Source organism: Hyperolius riggenbachi, chromosome 6 (assembly GCF_040937935.1).
Source record: "Hyperolius riggenbachi isolate aHypRig1 chromosome 6, aHypRig1.pri, whole genome shotgun sequence".
NCBI classification, from domain to species: Eukaryota; Metazoa; Chordata; class Amphibia; order Anura; family Hyperoliidae; genus Hyperolius; species Hyperolius riggenbachi.
Genome location: NC_090651.1, coordinates 182,778,039 through 182,789,478, shown reverse-complemented (window position 1 = coordinate 182,789,478; position 11,440 = coordinate 182,778,039). Strand labels below are relative to the sequence as shown.

Sequence of the window (11,440 nt, the reverse complement as noted above, 5' to 3'; positions counted from 1 at the left end):
AGGTGTGTGGTACATTGGTCATATTTTTGAAATGTTACAATCAGTCAGAAAAATCGATTGCAATTCTTAAATTGAACAGATATTTAAAAAATTGTATGGTGTGTGGCCACCTTAACACTAACCTCTCCTCTCTGATGACCAACACTAACTTTTCGAAAAGCCTAACGCTAACCTCCTCAGCCGCTGTCAAATTACATTATACAACAGTCCACAAAGTTGGCTTACCCCTGTGATCAATGTAATCACTTTTATAAGCATAAAAACATATCTTTTTTTGAGCAACACAATGGCTATCATTCATAAAGCATTTCCGCATGCGGGAATGCTAAAAACAGCTGACTTTACCGACCACTCGGCAAAGTCAGCATTCATAAAGGCTCTTTCCGCATAAAAAAATGACACTACCGAGCAGAGTGATAAATCACCGCCTTGTGCGGTGATTATCGGAACAAATGTAGCAAAATGTTTATTCATAAAGATCACCGCAAGCGGTGAGAGGTCGGGAAGTATCGCTCCCTGTGATGTGGCGATACCAATGCAAGTGAATGGAGACACACAGACCTCCCAGGCAGCTGCAGCAGAGCGGAACACAGAGAAATGTATCAACTCGGCAGCTTCCGTGTCTCCGCCTGCCTACCGCCAGCCTACCGCCTGCCTAGTTCGGGGAATCTCCGCACTGCCACCGCACTTAGATGTTTTTTTATGAATGCCCACCCAGAAGTCTAAAACACCGGCAGCGGTGTTTTCCTGCACTGATTCCCTGTACCGACAGCTCCTTTATGAATGATAGCCAATGGCTATTTTTACAGTTTATGCATTGAGCTATGCATGTGTAATAATGTATTTGTAACCCAACACATACTGTTCACATTAATACAAGTAAATCATTTTATAGAATGAAAAAAGATATATAACACACATTGTTTGCACATGCATTATAACAAATAATGTCAATACCTACAAGGACATTATTCGTTTGTATGCCCACTGTATTTGCATGTTTAATACATACATATTTATCCATTTTTTATTACAGAAGTTACCCACTAAGGAGTAAGCAATTTACAGTTTTAAATAACTACTACTTTCCAACTCAGTTTTCTGTTAATAAACAGTTAACCATGCCAAGACAAAAGCAAAAGTCTCAGATGGCAAAGCAGCGTGAGAAAATGAAAAGAGCTTTAAAGGAAGATGCAAGTCCTTTACAGAAGGAATATATTGCAAGGAGTGAGTCAACATTGGCATCACATTGGCAAGGTGATGTTAGGTACAGCAGTTTTTCACGAGGGTTCCAGTGTACCTGTAATGCTTTGACATTCCTTGCGGAACACCATGAAAAAATGGCCTACATGACCAGGACCTAGACAGAATTTTACAAAAAGGTGATTCATTGTATACCAGTGTCAAATTTGGATTGCAAGCAGAAGGCAAGTTTATATCAAACTTGCTAAATTTTGATGAGCTACCATCAACAGTTAGCACAGACAAACACTGCTACACTGTTGAAAAACATGAGGAAAAATTTGGGTTACTAAAATCTACCACCCATCCTGAAATGCAGGAATATGCCAATCTAGAGAGTGCACTGGATTGTCTAAAACATGAAGTGATGGATGCATTGCTTTTATTGGTGGCACATGCATTGCTATATTCAGAGATTTAGCAGGAAGATTTGGCTTCTTCGATTCTCATTGTAGAACACCTTTGGGATTAGTGGCTAGTGAGAGCAATGGCACTGCTGTAATGATAACTTTCAGCACAGTAGAGGAAATGACTGAAAGGTTACTTCTTTTATATCTTAAGGACCTTGGACTCAGTGGTGAAACACAATATGAACTTCAGCCTGTTTCATTTGCAACCATAACTTCTGTAACAAATACAGATGTAGGCCAGATTTTGAACATAAATCAAACTGAATTTACTGAAAGTAATTCCTCAGAAATAACAGAAGGAAGTACCAACATTTTACCTTTGGTAGCACACAAGATGAGATTTGACCAAGATTCTCATTTATACCAGTCACTGAAACGGAGAAAATTAAATAAAATACAACGACGACGAACATATTTTCAGGAAAAGGCACAGGTTGAAAAACATACATACACCTTACAAATGGAAGATGAACAAACTATCTGCAACAATATAAAGAATAAATTAAAATCTAAACATCTGGAGTTCAAAGAAAATGAGAAAATACGCAAACGTTTAAGCTATTTAAAAAGAAGAGATCAGCTAAAACAAAACCTCAAACAGAAGTACAAAAACAATGTTGCATACAAAGAGAAACAAAGGGAATATATCACTAAAAACTACAAAACTAACACTCAATACAGAGAGAGGCAGAAAGGATATATCACCAAAAATTACCAACAAAATGTTGCATACAGACAGAGGCAGAAAGGATATACCACCAAAAATTACCAAGAAAATGCTGCATACAGAGAGAAAAAGAAAACATATACCACCAAAAATTACCAAGAAAATGCTGCATACAGAGAGAAAAAGAAAACATATACCACCAAAAATTACCAAGAAAATGCTGCATACAGAGAAAAAAAGAAAAAATACCAAATTAAAAGATACTCAGAAGATTTTGTATACAGGGAAAAACAAAGGAATTATTTTACTCATAAACTGAGAAGTGACAAAAACTTCTATGAACAAAGAAAACATTTATTTAACAGAAGGTATAGATCTGATGATATGTTCAGGTCCCATGTCAGAGAAAATTTGCAAAGTAGAAGAAAATGCAAAGATTACATGCTTAAGAGACTCCACAATTTGCAAACTGCCAAAAAAGTTTTAAAGAAGTACAGATTTTATCAAGCACATCACAAACCATCAAGAGATATTAATTACCAAACAGAACATGCAAATCTTTTTGTTTTGAAAGAACTAGCTAATTTTAACAAAGTGATAAGATGTGGGCCAACTTATGTTTGCACTGTTTGTCACAGAACATTGTTTCCTGATCAAGTTCGTCCATGTGTTCACAATTATCAAAAAAATCCTAGGGTTACCTCTGTTTGTCTATCTGGAAAACATGTTCACATTTGTTCATCTCACTGTTCAAATGAGTGTAACATTGAGGAAAGGAAAAATGAATGGATCTGCCACAGTTGCCACGATAACCTAAACAAAGGAAAGATGCCAGCTATAGCAGCTGCAAATAACCTGGAACTTACTCCTATCCCATCAGAGCTCTGTGAATTAAATATCTTAGAGAGACACATAATCGCAAAATATATCCCCTTTGCTAAAATTATATCACTTCCTAAAGGTCAACAAAAAGAAATTAGGGGTGCAGTTGTATCAGTTCCTTCGGAAGTAGAGACTACAGTAAATGCTTTACCTCGTCCTTTAAGTGAATCACAGTTGCTCACAGTGAAACTAAAAAGAAGACTTTGTTACCGAGGTCATTACCAGTTTCACCATCTCAACATGCATAAAGTCTTGTCTGCCCTTCTTAAATTAAAAGAAATGCATTCAGAATACAAAGACATTGTACTGAACCCTATAAATGACACAGAAGGACTTTTTAACAATCTCCACCAACCCACAGCTGACATGAGAAACCAAATGGACATTGAAGAGGACCAGAATGGACCAGAACAAATTCCTGAGGATTCTAGTGAACAAATATCAGAAAATATTAACTCAGGTCTTATTTTGGACACATGTCTTCAACCACCTGATCTTGGACAGCAACTTTTATCTTTTAATGATGGGATTTTTTGCATTGCACCTGCAGAGGGAAATACACCTGTAAGCATGTTCAAGGTCCCTAAGCTAGAATCCATGGCTTTTCCTGTGCAGTTTCCTGATGGCAAAAACACATTGGATGAACCTCACAGAGAGATAGTGTTATCACCTAGCAGATACTTTAACACAAGGCTATTCTCTGTGGATAATCGTTTTGCAAGAGACACAAACTATATTTTTTTTGCACAGTTTGTAACAGAGATACATTTAGCATTTTCAAGCATGTCTATTCAGTTAAGAAAATCAAAATTAATAACCCGCGATGGCCGTAGAATTAACAGTTCACTATTGCAAGAAAAATCTGAGCTAGATAAACTTGTGCAAAATAATGAGGTGACCAGGTTTATGCAGCCCTTGAGAGGAACACCTGCCTACTGGGAAAAAACTTTACGAGATTTGTTTGCTATGCTTAGACAGCTAGGAACTCCCGCATTTTTCTGCACATTTAGTGCTGCTGAGATGAGATGGCCAGAGGTGATAACTGCAATTAAAGCACAACAGGGAGAGTCCATTGACTTTTCAACATTAGACTGGCAAGAAAAATGTGATGTATTGCGATCTAATCCTGTAACAGCTATGCGAATGTTTGAAAAAAGAGTAGAAGCTCTCATAAGCTTCATACTGTCTCCTGCACAACCTATTGGAGAGGTGATTGACTGGTTTTACAGAGTTGAGTTTCAGCAAAGGGGGTCACCTCATATCCATGCTTTGTTTTGGGTGAAGGATTCACCAGTATTTGAAAATGACCCTGATCAAGCTATATGTGATTTTGTTGACCAATATGTGTCCTGCAAGCTACCAGATCCTAGCAGTGATGCAGAGCTCCATCAGATTGTATCAGAAGTACAGACTCATAGCCGTAAACATTCAAAATCTTGTAAGAAGAACAAAAAACACTGCAGATTTGGATTCCCTAAGCCACCCATGACAAAAACCATAATAACTCACCCTAAATATTCTACTGAAGCAGCGGATGAGGAGGAGATTGAAGCTGTAAGAACTTATCATCGTTCTAGAATGGAAAACGCTAAGAAAAAGGTTCAGGTTGTCTGGGCTCTGTTAAACGACCCCTCCCAAACATTTGAAAGCATCACAGAACTGCTAAACAAGGCCAATCTCTCATATGAAGAGTACAAGGAATATGTTCAGACTCTAACATCTTCTAGTGTTATCCTAATGGAGCGCCAGCCAAAAGACTCTTGGATAAATGGATACAATCCGGTCCTTCTAAAAGCATGGAATGCAAACATGGACATACAGTTTATTCTTGACCCATATAGCTGTATAATGTATATACTGTCCTATATTTCAAAAGCTGAACATGAGATGAGTGACTATTTGAAGAGAATTATTAAAGAATCATCTCACACCACATCTGAACGTGAAAGCATGAAAGAAGTGATGCATGCTTATTCAAAAAACAGAGAAGTCAGTGCACAAGAGGCTGTTGCTCGGACGTGCAGTTTGAAGTTAAAATCTTGTTCTCGTGCTGTAATTTTCATACCAACAGATAACAATGCTGTACGGATGAGTTTGCCAATGAAATGCCTTCAGAATAAACATCCCGATGATGAGAGTGTATGGATGACTGGACTAAAGGAAAAGTATCAGGCCAGACCAAATACTTCAGAGTTTGAAAACATGTGCATGGCAGATTTTGCCAGTGAGTATCGTATTCTGTATGGAGAACAGAAAAAAGGCAAAAATGTTTTGCCATTACAAAATAATAAGGGACACATTCAAAAACGAACCAGAGGCAAGCCTGCCATAATTCGATATGCACGATTTTCCCAGCAAAAAAATCCAGAACATTTCTATGGCACTCTACTCAAATTGTATTTACCTCATCGAAGAGATACACAGCTGCAGTCCATAACATGCAAAACATATCAGTCATTTTATGCATGTGCCTTTGTACAACTGAGTGGCACTAATATGCTTCAGAGTGTTTATAGCATTGTGAAGGAGAACAAAAAAAGGTATGAAAAACACAGTCAAGCGATTGAAAAAGCCATTGAGGATTTTCAGCAGTGTGGCCCAGTCGAAGATGCCTGGACGACGTTGGCTCTTGAAACTGAGTTAATCCGTCTGGAAAGCATCATGGAGTGCCAACCCGCAGATCCTAATGATTTAAATGAGCAAGATGATATTCCAGATTACATTAATGTTGCTACTATGAAAAGCTCCGTTACACCAGCAGTAGAGGTTCCACAGGTAAATCAAGCCCAGATCAGAAAAATGTACCAAAGTCTGAATGAAACGCAGGCATCCATCTTCTATGCAGTGCGTAACTGGTGCAAAAGCAAAGTCTGTGGGGAAATTCCTGAACAGTTCCTTTGGTATGTTTCAGGCACCGCAGGCACTGGTAAAAGCCATCTCATTAAGTGTGTCTATGCAGAGGCATCAAAGTTGTTATCAAAAATGTCATGTGTAAGTGAAGAGATTGACATTTCCCAGCCCACAGTACTGTTAGCAGCATTTACAGGTACAGCAGCTTTCAACATTAACGGCCAAACTCTTCACTCTCTCCTTAAACTTCCTAGAAGTTTAAAACCCCCTTATCAAGGACTTGGAAACTGTCTCGATGAAATCAGAGCAAATCTGTGCAAAACACAAATTTTAATTATTGACGAAATTTCAATGGTGTCAAAGCCATTGTTCTCATATGTTAACTGGAGGTTGCAGCAAATAAAAGGAAACAAAAAGCCCTTTGGAGGAATTTCCATATTAGCAGTAGGTGACTTCATGCAGCTACCACCAGTAAGAAAAGCAAAGCCGCTGTGTGTATATGAGGAGCATGTGCCAGATTTTTGGAGAGATCATTTTAAAATCATCACACTGACAGAGATAATGCGGCAGAAAGATGATCTTGCCTATGCTGAAATGCTAAACAGGTTTAGAAATAAACAAAAACATGAGCCTTTATCCGATGGAGATAGAGAAATGCTGGCAACAACTATAAAGTCTCCTGAGGAATGCCCCACTGATGTGTTGCATATTTATGCAACTAATAAAGAGGTAGATGATCACAACTTGAAATTGCTATCTTTAAATTATTCAGATGTTATAAATATTGAAGCTGAAGATTTCAAAAAAGATCCACAAACTGGTCAAATGAAAATGCAAGCAACAGCTGTCGGAGGAGGCAAATCTGAACTAAGTGACACACTGCAGATTGCAGTTGGTGCAAAAGTAATGATTACAAGAAACATAGATGTAGAAGATGGTCTGGTTAATGGAACATTTGGCAAAGTAGCAAAAATAATTACCAAAACACAAAATAATGTATCTTCTGTTGCTATGATAGGATTACAACTGGTTAATATCAATGCTGGAAAAAAATATAGAAAAAAAGACAGCAACACTAACGTTAACAATATTGTTTATATAGAGAGAGCAGAGGAACCCCTAAAAAGAAAGGGAATCGTTCGAAGGCAGTTTCCTTTAAAGCTAGCTTTTGCTTGCACTTGCCATAAAGTCCAAGGTATGACTACTACATCTGCTGTTGTGTCTCTTAAGCACATTTTTGAACCAGGAATGGCGTATGTCGCTCTTAGTAGAACAACATCACTACAGGGATTGCATATCATTGACTTTGATGAAAAGAAGATCTTCAGTGATCCCAAAATTACTGAATCGTTAAATAATATGGCAAGAGTCGATTTATCAAATACCCAACCACTACTGCAGATCGTAAAGGCTTCAAATATTCCTTCATCACTTACTATTATTCACCATAACACAGAAGGGCTACAGAATCATATTGAAGACATAAAGAACCACCATGAACTTCTTTTAGCGGATGTACTGTGCCTAACAGAAACACATTTACATGGATCAGTTGTCCCTGACAATCTAAACATCAATGGCTACACCTTATTCACTCGCAACAGACACGTGTCCTACACAAATCTTACTTACCTTTCAAACAGGAGTGGTGGAGGAGTAGCACTGTATGTCAAAAACAGCCTTGAAGCTCATCCTGTGCAGTACATACAAAATGTGACTGACTTGGAATATTGTATTCTAAAAGTAGAAGCCCCTCTCAGTTTACTATAATGGAAAATATGTTCATAGTTTAACAGTTTTATAGTTACAACTTATATTATTTCATAATGTAGATGTTGTACAAATCTCCAAGCTTACATCCTGGATGGCTGAGTCATTTTCCCTTACTTAGGACAATGATCCCTTTAGAACCAGGTGTGAACTGGGGAAGGAGCCCAGGTTATTTTTGGTAACCATGTGTTGCCATGTTTTGTTCTTGTGTGCAGGTAAGGATTAGTGAGTGGTAGCACAATTTAGTTTTGCCTCAGGCAAAACTGTGTTGGTGTAAGCAAGCCATGAGAAAGGGGATTAAGTAACCCTGGTTTCCACCTCTTGCCATTGCACTCCACACTGCATGGCCACCCTCCCTATACTTCCTCCTCTTTAACCAGAAAAGAGAAATATCAGGACTCGAGGATGTAAAGGTGTGCAGAGTGTGATGACCAGAGGCAGTAACCAGGGTTAGTTAACTCCCAATCACAGCATACCTGCACCAATGCTCTGTTTTAATTTCCCCATAGACGAAGCTGATTTATACTACCACCCACTCATCCTTACCTGCAGGGACCTGCAGCTCTGGAACAGGGAAAGGGTAATTGGGTGGGACCCCCCCTGTTCCACCCCCACCCCATACCTTGTTTTGGAGGCAGTGCTGCTCGGATACCACTTTTCACTATCTGGATCTAATTCAGATCCGGATACCCCTCTATCCGATCCGGGTCGGATATCCGAGTTTAAAATTTTCCAATCTGAATCGGATATCCAACCTCATATATCCGGATAGAACACCGGAAGTGACCTGAAAATGGCAAACACCAAAATAAAACCCGCTCGAAAGTCTCTCTCTCTCTCTCTCTCTCTCTCTCTCTCTCTCTCTCTCTCTCTCTCTCCTCCCTCTCCCTCTCCCTCTCCCTCTCCTCTCCCTCTCCTCTCCCTCTCCCTCTCTCTCTCTCTCTCTCTCTCTCTCTCTCTCTCTCTCTCTCTCTCTCTCTCTCTCTCTCTCTCTCTCTCTCTCTCTCTCTCCTCTCGCTATTCAAAGTTCTGGTAGTGGAAAAAGTTTGGATTTAATTTTTTTTTCTAAACATTAGCACATTTTATTTATAATTTTTTTCTGAGTCTAAATACAAAATACTTTTTAATTTCATATCTTTGGCCTGCATACTACTTGTGGATTAATAAATGAATGGCAGCATTTTACATTTTCACATTGAAAACAATAGGTGAAATCTGATTAACTATTCATGGCTCCACCCACTTTTCAAAATGTAAACCCCACTTACCCAGTGACCAGCTTTGTCAAGTTTGAGTACCCTCATATTAACAGTGTAACAGTGTCCAGTCAAAATCAATAGGTGGAATTTAATTGGCGGTTGTAGGGTCTGCCTAATTTTTCAGAATTCTGGCTAGTCTGAAGACATTCTAAGAATAGTCTAAGCTGCAGTTTATATATTCCCATTTGAAATGATTCACTGAAATATGGCTGTTATAGGCTTCGCCCACTTTTTTTTTCAGAATTTTTACCCCAGTCACCCAGTGGCCCTTTGTGCCCAGATTGGCAACTCTGGGTTTAATACTGTGAAAATTAGAGCTCATTTAATGATGCCATGGAAGCCAATCAGTGAAATTTGATTTGATTATTTTTTTTAACTTTAAAGCACAGTCACCCAATAGCAAATGAGTTGAATAGAGGCACCAATATAAGAGTAAAATTGCTAAACACCGTTTAAAAAAGGAGGCAAGAGGGTGGACTTACTTCCTCAAAGAAGACTCAAAATAGTTGAATTCAAATAATCAAGGCATCCCTAGTCATACATCCCTAGTAAAGTGGGAACACATTTTTTTTTTTTTTTTGAATTCAGCTATTTTGAGTCTTTTTTGGAGAGGTAAGTCCATCACTGCCTCCCTTTTTTAAAACAGGCTTTAACAATTTTACTCTTGGTGCCTCTGTTCAGCTAGTTTTGCTATTGTCATTCACCCTTGGTTGAGGGGTGTTGACCCAATTCCTATGTTCAGAAAATGACTTCCTATCCTAACCTGAGTGCGGTCAGGTCTACTCTCCCCACCTGTGCGATCAGTGGTTGCTTTAGCGGTTAACCATGTTTGTGTGTATTATTTCATATACAAATTCAATTGTTTCTTTGTTCATACCTACTACACCATTGGTGGCTCTTGTTTTTTCCTTTTTGATTTGTTTTTTCTTTCAACAGTCTCCCAATGATAAACAGTGTGGATTTTCAGTTCCTTGGAATTAATATTGTTTGATGACAGCATTTTACATTTTCACATTCAAGTCAATAAGTGAAATCTGATTGCCTGTTTGTGGCTCCACACGCTATTCCTATTCCTATTTTAAATGCAGTCAGTCTGCAATTGTCCTAAGTCTGGTACACTTGGCATTCAAACTGTTGTAATACTAGCAGCACATATTTTCTCATTCAGGTCAATGGCTGAAATATGATTGGATGTTTGTGGCTATACCTACTTTTCCTAAATTTTGACCACAGTCAAACAGTGAGTAATTGTGCATAGTTTACCACTTGCCACTTGGCATTCAAACTGTGATAATAGCAACAGTATATTCTTTCTTAATGGCTAAAATCTTATTGGGCGTTGTGACTCCACCCTTTTTTTCTTTTCCTAACTGTAAAACTCAGTCACTCAGTGACCACCACTTTAATGTTTGGGAATACTGACATTCAAAGTGTAAAAATAGCAGCAGTTTTAAGATCTGTATTAAAAAATAAAGGTTTTAGCTCCACCCAGTTTTCTGAATTTTAATCCTGGTCCCCCAGTGACCAACCTCAACCAAGATTGAGGATGCTGCTATTAACTGTCTAAGAACGGCAGCAATTTGTAATGTTCCCATTTAAACAAATGACTGAAATTTATTTGGCTGTTGTAGACTCCACCCACATTTTTAAATACATTTTAACCCCAGCCACCCACTTACCCACTGTGCCAAGTTAAGGTAGTATGGCTTTAATACTGTGAGAATGACAACTATTTACATTTTCTCATTGAATTCAACAGGGAAAATCTGACTGTTTGTGGCTCCACCCACTTTTTAAATTTGAATCCCAGTCACTAAACCAGTGGCCAAATGTACCAAGTTTTAAGACTCTGCTATTAACAGTTTAAGAATGGCAGCAATTTAAATATTCCAATACATTAGCAATGATTAAAATTTGATTGGCTGTTTTTAGCTCCACCCAGTTTTCATGAATGTTTAACCCTAGTCAACCAGTTATTGTCTGTGCCAAGTTTGGGGCCTCTGGCATTAAAACTGTGAGAATAGCAGTAGTTGAAAATTTTGCATTGAAGTCAATAGGTGAAATGTGATTGGCTGTTTTTGACTCCACCCACTTTTCATAAATTTTAACTGCAGTCACCCAGTAAGTAAATGTGTTAAGTTTGGGACACCTGACATTTAAACTGTGAAAACTGTGAAAGCAATTTATCTTTTTTTCATTAAGATCAATGGCTTAAATCTGATTGGCTGTTGTCGCCCCGCCCCTTTTTTTTCCTAATTGTGAACCACAGTCACCTAGTAATTAACACTTCAGGGTTTAGGGAATCCTGGCATTTAACGTGTAAAAATGGCAGCAGTTTTGTTTTTTTTTCTATTGAAAAT

The 11,440-nt window shown here is 38.3% G+C and overlaps 1 protein-coding gene across 2 annotated transcripts in view; it reads left to right on the top strand.

Annotated features, from left to right (window-relative positions):
- Positions 1–11,440, top strand: part of IFT56 (intraflagellar transport 56) — a 1,305,114-nt gene that overhangs the window by 266,010 nt on the left and 1,027,664 nt on the right. The gene's annotated exons all lie outside the window — the stretch shown is intronic.